Source organism: Prunus mume, linkage group LG8 (assembly GCF_029339155.1).
Source record: "Prunus mume cultivar Tortuosa linkage group LG8, ASM2933915v1, whole genome shotgun sequence".
In the NCBI taxonomy this organism is placed as follows: Eukaryota; Viridiplantae; Streptophyta; class Magnoliopsida; order Rosales; family Rosaceae; genus Prunus; species Prunus mume.
The window spans coordinates 18,732,736-18,751,306 of NC_142705.1; the positions used below are offsets into that span (position 1 = coordinate 18,732,736).

An 18,571-nucleotide genomic window follows, 5' to 3' on the forward strand; every position below is an offset into this window, starting at 1 on the left:
GTTGATCTCCATCCCCAATCACATTGGCAAACTCATAAGGATCAGATCCAAAATCACCAAAATCATTATCATCCATCTCTATTTCTTCAGACACAAAACTGTACCTACTATGGTCATCATCTTCTTCAACATTTCTACTAGCATTAGTAGCTGCTTCCCAAGGTTCTCCGTGAAATGTCCAATTCTTATAGCTTTGGTCAACTCCATTAAAGTATAAGTGATCCCTTATAATTCCAACCCCAAACAATTTCAAATTAACACATTTAACACATGGACAACGGATATGTGTGGTAGTTAGAAGATTTTCTACAGAAAAGTTCAAAAATGCTTCCACCCCTAACTCATATGCCTTCGATCTTCTATCCGAGTGCATCCATGACTTATCCATCTCCGACACTATACCCTATTATATATAATAAAGTGAAAAGGAAAGCAATGACCATCACTATAGCAGCTTATATAAAGTCTAATAGCAAGTAATATACAACATAGACGACGGTTTTTAAACAAAAGCAGCGTATTTGACATTATAGGACGGATTTTACGTCGTCTAATTATAACCACGACGGTAGTTACATAACACCGTCGTGTATAAGTAATAAAACGACGGTTTAAAGTAAAAACCGTCGATGCCTGAAAACGCGTCGATATCCAGTTTATTTTCAAGATCCGAAAACCCTATTAAGAACACAACATAGACATGAAACCAAGCAAGAAACTAACATATACGTGAAACCAACATATACTAAGCATGAAAACAATAAATCCATTCCCAATTCAACATAACAGAGAGTGATTAAAAGATCCGACAAAATGAAATCCATTCCCAATTCAACATAACAGAGAGTGATCAAGAAAACATTAAACAGAAAATCCATGAACCCTTTAACAACATTATTAACAGATCGCAAAACATATACCTAAAACCCTTTAACAAAACAACGTAATATATCATTCAATGAATTTACAAGGGGAAGAGAGGGTTTGTACTTACAGTTGGCAGAGCTCACAGATTATGACCAAATTGGATTTGACACAGCCTGGCCCAACTTTGAATTAGAGATGAAGTGAGAGAGCGAAATGTTATGTTGCGCGAAATCGACAATTTTAGGGTTCAGGAGTTAGAAGTATAAAAATAAGAGCCAAATCTGAAAATTTTAGGTCCCGCGAATATTTTAAGAAAGCGCGCTTTTTAAAACATCGACCGAAAAAACACGCGTCGTTAAAATTTAACATTAAACATGACGCTTATTACATTAAGGACGTCGTGGTAAAACTATGTACCACGCATAAAATCAAAAGGCGTTAAAACTATGAAAAACCACGGCGGGGTTAATTAACTACCGACGTTGTAAACAATAATAAACGACTCACGTGTAAACAAAACGTCGTTTAAAAGAGAAACGACGTCGGATTTTTCACCATACGACGTAAACTCAATATTCCACGACTCAATCACCGTCGTTAAAAGTAATACCCTAAACTTTAAAACCCTAAATTATATATTTGTAAAATTTAATTTTATAAAATTGTTTATGGTTTTACATCCTAATAAATAACAAACATAAACCCTAAACCCCAAAAATTATACTTTAACCATAAACCCTAATAAATAACAACCCTAATCCCCAAACTCTAAACCCTAAACCATCAAACTATGTAAGTGATGCTATGACTCATCAAAACAATTTTATTTAGGTTGGACATTTTAATCTTTTATTACACAAACTGCATTTTTTTGGGTTTTAGGGGGAAGAAAATATATCAATGACTTCATAGGAGTTGAAGTTGAATTTTTTGAATTTATTTTAAATTTATTTTTAAAATTTTGAATTAAAAATAATAAAATATTCTTATATCAACAACAAACCACGACGTTGTAAATAATAATAAACGACTCACATGTAAAAAGGACGTCGTTTAAAAGAGAAACCATGGCGGATGTTTCACCATCAGACGTAAAATACATATTCAACGACCTAATCACCGTCGTTATAAGGTATTAACCTAAACCTAATAAGCGACTTACTTGTTCAAAAGCACGTCGTTTAAAACCGAAACCATGGCGAAATTGTCATCAAAGCAGCGTCTTATGTATGCGTCCCATCACGTCTAAATATCATTTTACGTCGGTTTTTACATAATTATATGCGTTGGAAAGTTATTACACGTCGATTCACATAATTTGTTTTTCTTTTATATTATGAAAACCTCAACAAATTTTCAGGGAAAAAAGGATGTATATTATAGACAAAATTTGTACATTATATATTAATGACAAAATTAGTACATATAAAAATATCAAGTGTTCCAAAAATCCTCTAATCCATATGAAGGCAAACAAACTCTGCCCATTCTTTCCGACTTCATCAATGGCTGCTTGGGGGTATGGCGCTTGATCTTTTCCCTTGGCAAAGCGCAATCCATAAACAATGATTATTAAGCTTTACAAAATAAAAAGAAATTCAGACACAGACGGCGTTTTTTCATAACCGACGTAGTATATCGATTCAACGACGGTAATTTTAAATGACCGTCATTGATAATACAAAAAACCACAAAAAATGTTTCTGAAAATTTTATTCTTACCTTCTTCTCAAACTCCAGGAAGGATCCATGATGATGTCCCTCATGAAGCGCATCACATAATACCCGCATTCGACAACCTTTGGTTGCTTTGGTGTGCTGTGAGTTTTCAGTTGGTGCTTTACGATGCAGTGCGCCTATGTGGGAATTATAAATTTTTAAAGCATTCACGATGTTTTTGCCCTCCTCATCAACCACACGATTTCCGAGGCGAGAGGATCCAGAAAATAGACGGTTTCCCTCTTTGCCCTCACAATCAGCAAGACCCAATGACGGCTGCACAAAAATAAAATAAAAAACGACGGTTAATATAAAACCGGCGTATTATATAGTTTCACACGACGTAATAACTTAATCATCGACGTCATTATAAATTTATCACGACGATAATTAACTACCGACGTGGTTAGTTGTTTCAAACAACTCAATAAATAAATAACCGGACGTGGTTAGATGTTTCAAGCGACACAGAATTAGTTAAAGCAGTTTTATAAGTGGTCAATTAGTGAAAATCATACAAACAAAATCCTTTTAAGGAGACTAACCCTGGATTGTAAGGCATCATGAAAATCTGTTCACCATCTGTTTTTTGAAGTCATTGGCTACAATTCGTGATCATCGATTAGTGACCCATGCGTTGGCACTAACTTGGCGGTCGATAAAGCCAACCATCTTGCATATTTGCTTCTCTCAAAACATCATATAAGCACCTAAATATATAAAAGCAGCGGTTATTTATACACAACGACGTATTATACAATTTCACACGAAATGAAATAAAGCAGACGTGATAACTAATTTATCACTTACGGTAGAAAAGAACGGCGTGGTTAGTGGTTTAAAAGCGCGTAATAATTAAACAAGCGTCTTATGATATAATGTTTGATATTTGATTAGGACAAACCTCATATATACTGCAACCACAGTAGCCCCAATTTCTTCCATGCCTGCAAACTGTGTAATATCTTCATGCAAGGCGAAGGTACTTGATCGCACCAAACACCTCCATCTCAATGTTGAAGGTCATGATCTTCTCCGAGGCTTTAGTGTCGTTTCCACATAACGACAAAGGGATAAGCAGATGGCACCTCCACATTCGAATAATCAACTACTTCAGATTACCCTGTTTAAAGAAATAAAGCAAAATAAAATGACGTGGTAATTCATTAAAAACGACGGTTTAAATTAAACAACGTCGTCTTATTATAATTTAAACGACGATAATTAAATACCGTCGTTTTATATAACTATCGACGTCGTAGAAAATAAATTCCGACGTCTAATGTGAAAACAAGCGACGGTTTAAAGAAAATTATCGACGTCTGAAATGTGAAAAACAAATTAAAAAGGCAAAGTTATGAGAATATACCTCCTCGTCATGCTTTTCTTCTTCTTGTTTTTCTTCTTTCTTCTCTTCATCATTTGTTTCTTCCTTTTGTCCTTCATCTTTTTTCTCTTTTTTCTTCCTTCTTCCCTTCATCTTTGTTTTCTCCTTTCTTCTCTTCATCTTGATTATCTAAAGCCCCAGATTTCTGTTTTAAATAATAAAGAAATATATATATAAGCAGTTATGCAGAGAGTAAAAAATTAAACCAAAAGCGTCGTAGTAGGCATAACCTAAGGCGGTATGTAAGAATTATGGACGTCTTAAAATTATTAAACGATGGTAAATAATAAACGTCGTGGTAATTGTATATTACGTCGTTAAGGACTAAAACCGTCGTCTAAAAACCACAAAGTACGACGTCTAGTGGCGTGTAAAACAAGTAAACTAAATACGACGTGATATTTAAATAAACACGACGGGTTATTTATAAAATCGTCGTGGTATGGTTTTAAAACGACGGGTTTATTCATAATAACGACGTCTAATGTAAAAAAAGCAGAGAATTCAAAGTTCGGTTATGTTACCGTTTCTTCTGCTGCTCCCCATTTTTGGCAGTATCATCCTCTAAATGTTGGGATCTCCCTTCAGCCCCAGACTTGCTTTATCAGACATTGGATTTATGGGACTTTGCTGTAGACCTTGGTTTTGAGAGGGGCTAGTTTTCGGTTTAAGCATGCTTGGATCAAAATTGGGGATGAGGTGGGAAAGTTGACTTAGTAAATGTTCCCTCTCAGCCTCTACTAATTGTTTGGTTCTAGCTTCCATCTTCTTAGTCTCCTCTTGAAGGACAAGTCTTACACTTTCCTTCAATTGATCAGCAAACTTTACCCTTTGTGGTCTAGGTAAATTGAAGAATTGCCTAGGGGAAATCCCAGCACCTACCCCTCTTACTCTCCCTGGATGCTCGGGACCCAAAGCCAAGGTCAAGACATCATTACGCGATTACACTCAGGTGCCTTGACCACTTGTTTTGCAATTCATCCTAAAACAAAGACATACAAAAAGTCAGCACAAGAAAACACACGATAATTTCACACGGCGCACCAAAATAGAACTCGGCGTTATAATATATTTATAACGGCGTTAATTAAAACGGCGTGGTTAGATGTTTAAAGCGCGCAATAAATAAACCAGCGTCTTTTGCGTAATTACGAGCGAGTTGTGATTCGATTTAGATCTTTCACGGCGTTTTTGAAAACATTTCGACGTAGTAATAACATTAAAGCGGCGAAAAAATTAACCACCGACGTCTTATCTATACTTACGAAAGCGAGTTGTGATTCCGAGTTTTAGATCTTTCACGACGTTTTTAAAATATTTCGACGTAGTAAAATCATTGACACGACGAAAAATATAACATTAGGACGTAATAAGAATTATATATACACAGTTTAATAAAATTTTAAAATAGAGTGTGTAGGCTTACAATTAATTTTGCTTTCTCTGTTACCTTTGGATCAGGATGTTACCATGTTTGTCCTGTCTAGCTTTCTTCCATAAGGTAGATCGATCAATTTCTACCCCAGGCATGGTTTCCTCCAATTGATCCTCCAAACCAGCATATCCTTTTCGAGACAATCGATGATTGTACTCAAGTTTCTCCCTAATCTGTGAATGTTGAGAATGCCATGAGACTCAAATTCTTTGGATAACCTTGAAGCTACAAAGGCATCCCATTCTGCTTTCTCTATGAATTTATATACTTCAGGGGGTTGGCTTAATTTCTCCCTCTCCTTGATGTATGGAAGGATATAATGCCTCGTCAGTGTAGACTTGAAATCCTTCCATTTCTTGGCAGCAGAAGATAACACCGAGGTCTTGCCCCCTTGACCTACCACAAAAGCCATGTCAACGGCTTCCCAAATCTGCTCCTTTATATCATTGGGGATTTCAGCCCATTTCTTGTCCACAAGTGGGACTCTGGAGCGTGCCAACACACCAATGTAGGACTGCATCTCGGTATGTGCAGGGCCACATCCTTTCCCCCTTTTATTGTACTCAACAAGCGGCTTGATTTTCTGCAATTTTCTCTTCACAACACGAGGCATTGTGCTCATACCTCGACCTGACTTTGAATCCTCAGAAATTGTTGTCGGGCTGCTTGGTTCTGTCTCAGCAGATGAAACAAACTTCATCTTCTTCAAGGGCTTGTCTTGAGGAGTTACCATTCCAAGCTCCTTACCTCCATTTTTTGGAGCGAGTACTTACTTTGGTCTTGAGAAACCATAGTTCAGAATAAACAAACCGCAAGTGAAAATATTTCGGGAAAAATTAGAACACAAGCGGCGGTTATTTATAAACTCGACGTATGATAAGATTTTACACGTAATAACATAACATCAGACGTAATAAATGTTTAAAGAAGAAACAATACAAATGTTTAAACAACGACGAAACAATATTAAATAAGACGTAATAAGAACTTATTACGGCGATATTTACACGACGTCGTGATATTCATATTAACACGACGTAAATATTAATATACCGTCGTGTTATGGATATTCACACGCGTGAATAATAAGCTACCGTCGTATTTATAAGAAACCAAAAACATTTTTCTTTCTCTGTGAATGTTTGATTGCAGGTTTAATTTCTCTGAAACATGGTTTTTGGTTTTCCTAATTTGATAAAATACAAAGAAAAAAAGCTTTGGCATCTTTTTATAGACGCACGGTATCTTAAAACAAGCGTCGTGGTATGAACATTCACACGGCGTCAATAATAAGATACCGTCGTCTATATAAGATACCAAACCCTACTTTCTTTCTCTCTGTATTTTATCAAATTAGGAAAAACGAAAACCATGGTTCAGAGAAATCAAACCTGCAACTAAACAAGCAAATAAAAATTTGACCGTCTGTTTAAAAACAACTTAGATCAATTTTAAGACGACGCTAGGACGACTGACGAACCGTCGTGGTCTACATATTTAACCACGCAAATACAAAGCTACCGTCGTCTTATTTAGTTGAATTAGTTGTGTTCAAAGTTGAAACTTTCCCTCTCTTTCTGTGTATTTTATCAAACTTGAAAGAGTAAAAATGATTTTCGCCAGAAAAAAGGTAAAAAGATTTTCAAAACAAAAACAGTATGAGCATGCAAAATAGCAACAAAAATAGTGAGAAATGAAAGCTTACCTTTTGCGTGCAATGAAAGCTTTCTCTCGGATTTTGGTGTTTAAGTTCAGAGGCGACGACGAAGACAAGAGGAAGACGATGAGATACTCGGCGATGCTCGACAAGGAAAAAAGGCGAAAAGTTTTCTGCTGGGAGATTGAAATTTTTCTCGGGTTTGGAAAGCGATTGCATGTGTAAGTCAGGTAGCGAAAAGTTGTATATGTATACAAACCGTTTCATAGTAATAAGACGGCGGTTTACATATAACGACGACGTATTAATAGACAAACTACGACGTTAATTTGAACTTATGACGTGGTACATAATACGACAGTAGTGTTGTAGGTACCGCCGTAGTAAACTCCTAAATAAAAGTCGATAACTCAATATCTCGCGTCATGGTAGAAATATTTAACACGACGGTTGTTTTAAATTTACGACGTTTATTTTTATAATATACGTCGTTTTATTGTAATATACCGACGTGGATAACGCTAAACTAAAACGACGTATTATTTTTTCACGACGTGGATTCGTTTTTCAACGTCGTTATGTGTAATATAACCGACGTGGATTTTATTTTTTTATTATAAATATAATTTTTTTCTCCTTTTTCTTATAGTTTATTTTTCAAAAACGAGTGCCTTATACATATAGTTTTTTTCCGAGGAAATTAATGTTCTAGAATATATAAAGTTTCTTTTCTAGGTGATGATTTAAATCAAATAAAAATATAAAACAACGATTGTTTTGTTATACGTCGTTGTTTCTTGTAAATCTTAAGTAAGAAGAAAACGACGTAATGTATTTGTTACCGACGAGGATTATTTTTGTTAAACGTCGTTATGTGTAATATAACCGACGTGGATTTGGTTTTTTAATTATAAATAGGGTTTTTTTCCACGGGTTCTTTCGGTTTTAGTATTCGATTAGGGTTTCAACTTCTTCTTGCCCCTTTCTCTGTCTCACCTCATCTCTTGGGAGGCAATTGTTTGAATGTTGGTTATCTGTGGCTGATTGCAAATCTGATTGCAAATCACCAATTTTCAATAAATTGTCTCGCTGATTGCAAATCTGTGGCTGCCGTCGTGAAGTTTTAGGAGGCAATTGTTTGGATGTGAATGTGTGTGTGCGTTTGTGTAGATACACAAACGCACACGCATCATTCACTTCAAGTCTCTCGATTGCAAATCACGAGGCTGCCGTCGTCAAATTTCAGATGCAATTTTTTGGATGTTAATGTGTATGTGCGTTTGTGTATCTCAAAGACACAAATACACATACATCATTAACCTCTAAAATATTGTCTTCTGGTAAGATGATGATGAGCAACAGAGTTCCATCTTGTAAAATTTCCTAACCCTTGTGATCTCAGAATAATCTGATTATGTCGGCGGTTTTCTATATAAACCGTCGTGGTTATTTCAATTCTTGTCGTTAAGTAGATCTACCGCGTAGGATAACAAAATCCAAGAAATAAATTGTTAAAAACAATTCTTATTCAGACGACGGTTTAAATATAATGTATGACGTATAAAGTGGACAAATACGACGTTAAATTATATAATACGTCGTTATATGAAAACCCCAACTTGGTAAGAATTAAAGATGTCGTCGTAGAAATACGAGAAAGGCGTCGTTATATTTACCTTTGCCGTAGTTGTACATTAATTTAATACGGCGGTATTTTGTATTTTACCGCCGTGGATTTATTTGTAATTATACGGCGCCTTATCGAAAACTTGGTCGTGTTAATTTCGGGTAAAAGCGGCTTTTTTGAAACCGTCGTCTTTACTTTCTACGTCGGTCGGTTCATAACTTCCGCCGTTATTTGTTGGCTTCGATTTTACCTCTTGAAAATCCTATTTCAATAAGACGTCGGTTTTTAAATTAAGTACGTCGTGTTTTATGAACAGCCATTTGAAACTCCATTTTTTAGTTGTCTAATGTGTTATTTCACGGCGGTTTTATAAAACCGTCGTCTTTTAAAAAACAACGACGGTTTTCACTTAGACCGTCGTGTTTTTCTGGTCGTCTTTTTCACTTTTTGTAGTAGTGTGGTCAAACAACTGCAGCCGCCTTCTAGGAATATTATGCACTGGACATGTTGTACTATTAAAGTTCAACTTGTAAGTTGTAATAGGAAGGTGGGGGTTTTCTATGCCTTTTTATATTGCGCATTTGGTTCAACGTAATGTTTTGAGTTCACTTTAGTGCAACTGGCTTTGAATCTCTATTTAATGAAACTTAATTCCGACATTAAAAAAAAAAAAAAAATTTGGTGAGGATGACATTTAACATTTAAGTTACCTTTCTAGTATTCAGTTTCCGTATAATCAAGAGCGGAACCAGGGATTTTTCAATAGGTGGGCTAATTAAAATTGTTTAGCTTAAAATCTAAGGATCAATTTTTGTTTGGATACTTACTGTTTCTATAGTTTTTCTAGAAATATATTAAAGTACATATTGGGATAAAATAATAAAAGGTTGAGAGTTAAAATCATGAGTGTTTATTAAGAGATTATTTTATTAATGGAGCAAACAAATTAAATATAATATGATTATATGCCTACAAAAATTGAGTAGACAATGGGTTACAAAACTACATTTGAGTGGGCTACTAAGTTTTTATGGGATGGATAACATTAAAATATATGTAATATATTTTAATTTTATAAAAAGGCTACCTAGGCTAGAGCCCATGGTAGCCCTCTACCTAGTTCCGCCCATGCGTATAATATTAGGATGAATTCGCCAAAAAAATTCAAAGAGTTTGTTTTATTGAATAAATCGCAAATAAAACATTCGAGGATTTATGGTTAAAAATGAGTTCTTATGTTGAAAACAAATATGCCAGCAAATAGTTATTAAAAAAAGAATCCTATATAAAACCCACAACCGCTCCCAATCATGCAAAATCCAGTGCACAATATTTCTTTTTTTATTAGAAAAAGCGATAATATTTTATTGATAAAATATAATAAAGTACAGAGTAGTCATAGTGCCAAATATGAATACAACATGTCCAGTGCATAATATTCAGAAAGCTTCGCAAAGCATTAGATTTTCCTGGCAAAAATGCAGTGTTATTATTACAAAAGGAGACAAATATTATCTATGTCCATAACCTAAGAAAGTTTATCCCTAGTATTTACTTTATTTTGAATGAGAACGCCAACAAAAATTCTTAATTTTAAGAGGTAACACCATTTTTCAAATTTTATTGAGAGACGGTTCAATGAACTGATTAAGTACTCGCACAATTTGCACTTCGTGTCTGGATTATGAACTAATTAAGCCTCCATTTTCAATCATACATATACAAATTGTGAATCATGTAACTGTGGGACAAAATTAATTATTTAACTTGGGTCAACTCTGTTGTGTTCTAGAGAAAAGCACTAAAAGGGTGACCAACAAAGAAGCACAAGATATATATATATATATATATATATATACTCTTGTAGGGTCCAATCCGTATTACATTTCACTAATCCAAATCATCTATTTTGTATATACTCATTCAAAGATCATCTCTACAAAAAATGACTTGAATCCGATATCATTTGTCCACTCAATTGAATTATTCAAATTTTAGTACTTTCTTGAAGTACCGTGTTCATTTATATTGTATGACACAATTGGATATGAAAACGGTTTCCGATTTGTCTAATTTTTTGCAAGGACGATCTATGAATGTAGACTTAAAAAATAGATGGTTTGGATCGTTGAAAAAAAATTTCGTGGGGAACCCTAAAGTGTGTTCCTCAAATAATTATTTGAGGGCTCTATGTATATATAATCTTGGTTCCAATCCAAAGTTTGAGGGAGAGTCTTTCTAATTCAATTAGAAATGGGTAGTTCTATCCATCCTCTTGTCGAAATCACATCACGAAAGATCATTAAGCCATCATCTCCAACTCCTTATCACCTTAAAAATCTCAAGCTCTCTCTTTTGGATCAAATGTTTCCTCCTACGTTATATGGAACCCTCTTGTTTTTCTACACCAACCATTGGCATTGTGCCGATTTTGCTTCCAAAGCTTCTAAGCGCTTGCAAGAGTCTCTGTCCAAAACTTTGGTTCTCTTCTATCCATTGGCTGGCCGGCTCAAAGTCCTGCGTTCATCGAGTGCAACGATGAAGGGGCTCATTTCTTGGAAGCTAGGGTTAACTGCCAGCTTGCAGATTTCTTCAACAACCAGAGCCCAAGTTACTCAATCACTTGATCCCCGAGACCGATTCTAAAACAGCTCAAGTAGCCATGGGGTCTGTTATTTTGCTTGTTCAAATCAATGTTTTTAACTGCGGAGGAATTGCTATTGCAGTATCTCCTTCGCACAAAATTGCAGATGTAAAATCGCTCTACACGTTCGCGCAAACATGGGCCGCCATAAATCGTGATGAAGATCAATATGATGATGGAGTTGGAGGGCGATTAGCGTTGCCGGAGTTTAATGGAGGAAATTTGTTGCCGTCTAGAGACTTACCGGCCTTCCCAAACACCTTGGAAACGCCTAGTGAAAATTTAACTGCTAGGAGATTTGTGTTTGATGTCTCAAAGATGGCAAGTCTCAAGGCCAAAATTGAGGGTATTGTCCAAAATTTCATCCCCACAAACGTACAACTAGTTTTGGCAATCATCTTAAAATGTGCTATTGCTGCTTCTCATAACTCCAAGCCTGGGAGAATCACGCCAACAGTTCTGTTCCAAATGGTAAACTTGCGACGGAGAATGCTCCCGGAGCTGACACAAAATGCCATGGGGAATTGGTTTTGGCCACTTCCAGTCTTGTTCAATGAGGATGAGACCCAATTACACGAGTTGGTGAGCACGATGAGGAAAGGTTTGACAGACTTTGTCAATGAGAAGGCAAACAGATTTAAAGGTGTAGAGGGATTCTTAGCAGTCTTTGAATGCATTAGAGAGAGGGACCGACTTTTAAAGAGCAAGAAGGGCATCAATCTTTATAGGGCCACAAGTCTGTGCAAGCTCCCTCTGTATGAAATGGACTTTGGATGGGGAAAACCTACGTGGGTCACCAGCAAAGGCGGCTATAAGAACGTAATTGCGTTGTTGGATACAAAGTTTTGTGATGGAATTGAAGCTTGGGTGACCCTTGATGAACAAGAAATGGCCATATTTGAGTCTGACGAAGAGCTCCTTGCATATTTGGTTCCCTCAACCCCAGCACAAACAATGTTTGATATCAAGTCTTCAATAAAGTTGAAATCTAATATGTGAAAAAGGTGTGAATTATCTCTTCCCGTGGATTATAAATAAATAAATAAGTTGTATGTCATGCACAAAGAAACATACTACCAGACTAATAGCTAGTTTGTAGTCAAGTGTTCATATAAAATATTAGAGGGAGTGTATTGAGTCCGGATTGCTTTTTTATTTATATTGGATTCATTTGAGTATTGATGTCCCTAGTACAAACAAACTAAGAAGCAAATTTTTTCACTTCTATGTATGGTGGAAAAGCAATTGGCCAAAATCTTTTGATAATAAAGAGCATATATTATCAATGTTGATAATATAGCCGAGCATGGGAGGTATGAAAATCAATGTTGATGGGGCTTGGCAACCTGGACTTACAGTGGGCGGAGTAGGTGTCGTGGTTCGCAATTCCGCAGGTGACTTTGTGGTGGGTTGCGCCATGGCTTTGGACAATGTTTTGTCTGCGGCTCATGTTGAAGCTGTTTGAAATGGAAATCAAGAAACAGTTTGATTATATACTGTGTGGCGATCACCTCATATTGATAAAAAGTCCAAAGAGCAGTTTGAAATGGAAATCAAGAAACAATATCTGGTCATAAAGACACAACCGCATGAATTGCAGAAGAAGTTTTTTTGGCTAAAGCGCCAACGTATATTTGGTGCTCAATATGAACTCCTATTTTCTTGCAAGACTCAGTTGGATAAGGAACAACTGCAGAAATTGCTTTTAAGCAAGATCCTAGCATTGACCCTTCCCTGAACCAGAACCAGAACCAGCATGGCGGTGCTGGATGGTTCTGATTAACACAATAGGGAGGGGAAAGAGAGCACTTCAAATGATGCCCTAGTTTGCATTGTGGCTGGTGTTTTTCAAGTTTTGTAAGTTTAAAATCTGTTTTTATCAGATAGGAAGATGCAGAACTGTTTTTGGTTATTGTGGGATTTTGCGTCCAAGTTAGAGAGAATGGTATGAGGTTGCTATAATAATCCAACACTTGACATTTTGAATTTGGAGTTGGATATCTCACAGAACATTTGCATTATCTCTAATGTTAGAAGGCACAGGCAAAGAAATACTTGCATTAGAGGGCTGGAAACTTCCTGTCCTGCAACTTCTTTTGTTTTTCTTTGCTTTATTATCTTTACCGTGTGCCAGATTGGTCACCTATTCCATATCCTTGCTTATATTTTTGTTTGTTTGGTGACACCAATTAGCATATTCATCAAATTAGTACAAAGAAATTGTAAACCAGTAGATGGGTGGGTGTGTAGAAGGGTAGCTAATTTGAAGAATGGGTCAATGAGCTGCCCAATTCTTATAAAAAATATGGTCCATTATTAAATTATCAGTTGGTACTGAAGCATCACGTACAAATCTTGGGTCCTACTTTGTTTATTAGAAGAAAAAAGCTTTGGTCAACTTTGTGGAGCGCTTGACCTGAAAATCTGACAAATCGGACCGTCAAGATGATTGTTTAGGGTTCAATAAAAGACAAAAAGAACAAAAACAAAGAAACACAAAAAGGCTGACAAATTCAAGGAAGCGTAAAATGTCATATCTTGCATTACATGACGTAGCAAGAAAACGAATATTATAAGAGAAAAAATGGTGAGGAAGAGGTTAGGCAAAGTCTAATGCTTCTACATAACAAAAATCTCTATGCTTGCAAAGTGTCGTAGTGGTTTGAAATAATTGTTCCTTTAGACAAGGTTCAGTTTCAATGGTGAAACTATCTTATTCAAATAGGGAACTCAAAAACTTTGATTTTTCTTAAAAAAATGAGTTCTTAAATCTATTTTTAAGATTCAAAAACTTGTTTGTATGCAACTTGAAAACTGTTTTCAAATATTAAAAATTTGAGAACTCATGGGTTGTTAAGAAAAAACTGAAAAAACATATATTTTTTGTTTTATATAATTTGGGTGTTTTTTAGTTGTTCTTGAGTTTCTTTGTTTTGGACTCAAATTCTGTTTTTGAGTTTAAAAAGTTGGATTCAAGTTGAATACCAAACAGGCCTAAGTTACCTTTCTGCTATTTAGTTTCCTCATATTTAGCACTATGGCTACTTTGTACTTTATTATGTTTTATCAATAAAATATTATTTGTGGGAGCAGATATTTTCGTCTCCAATCACAGATCGCCACGTGGAAAAGAAGATTATCTCTTTTAATTAATTAATTGAACCAGTTTATCTGGCCAATTAATTAATTGGGATAAATATCTTAATTAACATGATATTATCTTTATTTAATAAGATAATATCATTAATTAAGATATTATCCTAATAAAGAGAAGATAATGTCATTATCTCATATATTATCTCCATAAAAAGAGATAATATCATTTAATTAGATATTATCTCAGTCCAACTTGATCCCTACGAATTTGGGTAGAGAATAAACTCAGCATATTCTCTACGAAACCCTAGCCCCGAGGCTCCTATAAATAGATGACTTCATTCATCATTCAAGGTACATCTAAACCTACTCCTTATACCCGAGAAAAATACCCGAAGCTCTTTCTCCCTCTCCACTCTCCATATATTCTCTACACGGCTCCGGCCACCACACACGGCTCCGGCCGCCCGGTTCACACCCTACATAAACACTACTCCGTACCCTTTGCTTAGCTATTATTTTTCTACAAACACTCGAACTAACTTAGGCATCGGAGGGCCTTTGGCCAACACCCCCCGGGTGTGGTCTATTTACTCAATCTGTTTTACAGGAATCGAGGAAGAGAGAGAAGGAAGATCGAAGGTTGAAGGATGTAGAAGCGAATATTCTCCCGTGAGATTATTTGCACAAACATTATTGCTTATTTAAAATTCAAAAAGGAATATTGTGCACTGGATTTTGCATGATTGGGAGCATTTGTGGGTTTTATCTATAGGAATTTATTTTTTTATAACTATTTGCTGGCATATTTGTTTTCAACATTAGAACTCATTTTTAATCATAAATCTTCCTAATGGAATAGAAATATCCAGAAAGCTTCGCAAAGCATTCCAGATTTGCCTGGCAAAAGTGGACATTGTAATATTACAAAAGTAGACAAATATTATCTATGTGCATAACCTAAGAAAGCTTATCCCTCTTGACCCCAAAAAAAAATAAAAATAAAAAAAGCTTATCCCGAGTATTTACTTTATTTTGAACGAAAAAGTCAACAAAAATTCCTAATTTTAGGAGGTAACACTATTTTCCTAATTTTCTTGAGAGGTGGTTCAGTGAACTAATTAAGAACTCGCACAGTTTGTATTTTGTGTCTGGATTATAAACTGATAATAACTTAGTTATCATATATGTGAGGGAGATACGGATGGAAGCCTCCATTTTCAATCATCATCAGTAGTTAGTATTGAATGAAGCATGAATCCCGAGCCCCTACATTTAGAGTTTACTCATTTTTTCGCATTTTGCAAAATCTTGACCATCCTAATAATCTAACTGTTTAAAAGACATGACATGACAACAATATAAGAATTTAATTTTCCTTTTCATCAGAAAATTTATTTAAATTTAACAATTATTTGTTTAAATAAAAAAAACGTAAAAGAAAAATCCACTCCCTTTCCATGAGGTGGGTGGGAGGGAGGCTATAGGTTTCTTCACGAAAGGTTAGGGGTAATTAAGGCGGGGCTGTGAAGAATATAGAGAAAGATTATTAAAAGGGGGAGAGAGAGAGAGAGAGATGGTGAATGGTATAGCGGCTTAATTGGGTGGTGTTGGGGTGGGCTGGGGGAGAAAGATGGGGAATGGTGTTGGTGGTGGCGGCCAGGGTAAGGGTGGGGAGGGGAAGTTGCATTTCTGGTTTTCTAATTTTTAGATTATGTGACTTTTTAATATTATTTTTAAATATTTGAAGTTATTTGATTTTTTATTAATAATTTTTTTTTAAGGTTTGATTATTTGTTTGGTTTTAAATGGTTAGATTATTAGGATGGTGAAGATTTTACAAAATGCGGATAAATAGATAAACTCTAAATGTCGAGGCTCAGAATCCTAAAGCATCATATGCATATTGTGAATCCTGTAAGTCGACCAAAGTAATTATTTAACTTGGGTCAACTCTATTGCGTGTCCACTCTGTTGCATTCTAGAGAAAAGCACTACAAGGGGGACCAACAAGGAAGCATAAGACTTTAAACCTTGGGCTAAAATTATTGAGATATATATATATATACACACACACACATATAATCTTGGTTCCAATCCAAAATTTGAGGGAGTCTTTCTAATTCAATTAGAAATGGGTAGTTCTAGCCGTTCTCTTGTCGAAATCACCTCAAGAAAGATCATTAAGCCATTATCTCCGACTCCTTATCACCTTAAAGCTCTCAAGCTCTCTCTTTTGGATCAAATTTTACCTCCTACGTTATATGGAACCCTCGTGTTTTTGTACACCAACCATTGGCATGGTGCCGATTTTGTTTCCAATGCTTCTAAGCGCTTGCAAGAGTCTCTGTCCAAAACTTTGGTTCTCTTCTATCCATTGGCTGGCCGGCTCAAAGGTGCTGCGTTCATCGAGTGCAACGATGAAGGGGCTCATTTCTTGGAAGCTAGGGTTAACTGCCAGCTTGCAGATTTTCTTCAACAACCAGAGCCCAAGTTAATCGGTCACTTGATCCCCGAGACCGATTCTGAAACAGCTCAAGTAGCCTTGGGGTCTGTTATTTTGCTTGTTCAAATCAATGTTTTTAAATGCGGAGGAATTGCTATTGCAGTATCTCCTTCGCACAAAATTGCAGATCTAACATCGCTCTACACATTCGCACGAACATGGGCCGCCATAAATCGTGATGAAGATCAATATGATGATGGAGTTGGAGGGCAATTAGCGTTGCCGGAGTTTAATGGAGGAAATTTGTTGCCGTCTAGAGACTTACCGGCCACCCCAAACACCTTGGAAACGCCTAGTGAAAATTTAACTACTAGGCAATTTGTGTTTGATGTCTCAAAGATGGCAAGTCTCAAGGCCAAAATTGAGGGTGTTGTCCAAAACTTCATCCCCACAAACGTACAATTAGTTTTGGCAATCATCTTAAAATGTGCTATTGCTGCTTCTCATAACTCCAAGCCTGGGACTCCAATCAGGCCAACAGTTCTGTTCCAAATGGTAAACTTGCGACGGAGAATGCTCCCGGAGCTACCACAAAATGCCATGGGGAATTGGTTTTGGCCACTTCTAATCTTGTTCAAAGAGGATGAGACCCAATTACACGAGTTGGTGAGCACGATGAGGAAAGGTTTGACAGACTTTATCAATGAGAAGGCAAACAGATTTAAAGGTGTGGAGGGATTCTTGGCAGTGTTTGAATGCATTAGAGAGAGGGGCCAACTTTTGAAGAGCACTAAGGGCATCAATCTTTATTGGGCCACAAGTCTGTGCAAGCTCCCTCTGTATGAAATGGACTTTGGATGGGGAAAACCTACGTGGGTCACCGGCAAAGGCGGCTATAAGAACGTAATTGCGTTGTTGGATACAAAGTTTTGTGATGGAATTGAAGCTTGGGTGACCCTTGATGAACAAGAAATGGCCATATTTGAGTCTGACGAAGAGCTCCTTGCATATTTGGTTCCCTCAACTCCAGCACAAACAATGTTTGATATCAAGTCTTCAACAAAGTTGAAATCTAATATGTGAAAAAGGTGTGAATTATCTCTTCCCGTGGATTATAAATAAATAAATAAGTTTTGTGTCACGCATGAAGAAAAATACTACCAGACTAATAGCTAATTTGTAATTAAGTGTCATATAAAATATTAGAGAGAGTGTATTGAGTTTCAATCATTTGGAACGGATTGCTTTTTTATTTATATTGGATTCATTTGAGTATTGATGTCCCTAGTACAACCAAACTAAGCAGCAAACTTTTTCACTTCTATCTATGGTGGAAAAGCTATTGGCCAAAATCTTTTGATAATACAGTGGGCGGAATAGGCGTCATGGTTCGCGATTCCGCAGGTGACTTTGTGGCGGGTAGTATATTTAAGAATAACACGATGACGGTCATGAAAATAATGCAAGTCGTATATTTAAGAATAACACGACGGGACAGTTCTCCAACTGACAAATTTGGAAAACACTACTTCCATTGATTAATAATTACCATCGTCTAAAGAGGGAAATAAAGGCAACTCAGTTCCATTAACTATCGTGACAACTTTTCTGTACGTCGGTTAATCTAAAACAATTTACGTTTTAGAGAATACACACGCCAAAGAGGGTTATAAAAGTGACTTTTAAAAGTTTA

The 18,571-nt window shown here is 36.1% G+C and overlaps 2 pseudogenes; both read left to right on the forward strand.

The window, feature by feature from the left end:
• The first annotated feature begins 10,934 nt into the window (after window positions 1–10,934).
• LOC103339169 (cocaine synthase pseudogene) lies at window positions 10,935–12,954 on the forward strand (annotated as a pseudogene).
• A 3,541-nt stretch (window positions 12,955–16,495) lies between these two features.
• Window positions 16,496–18,150, forward strand: LOC103339168 (cocaine synthase pseudogene; annotated as a pseudogene).
• Window positions 18,151–18,571: the final 421 nt, after the last annotated feature.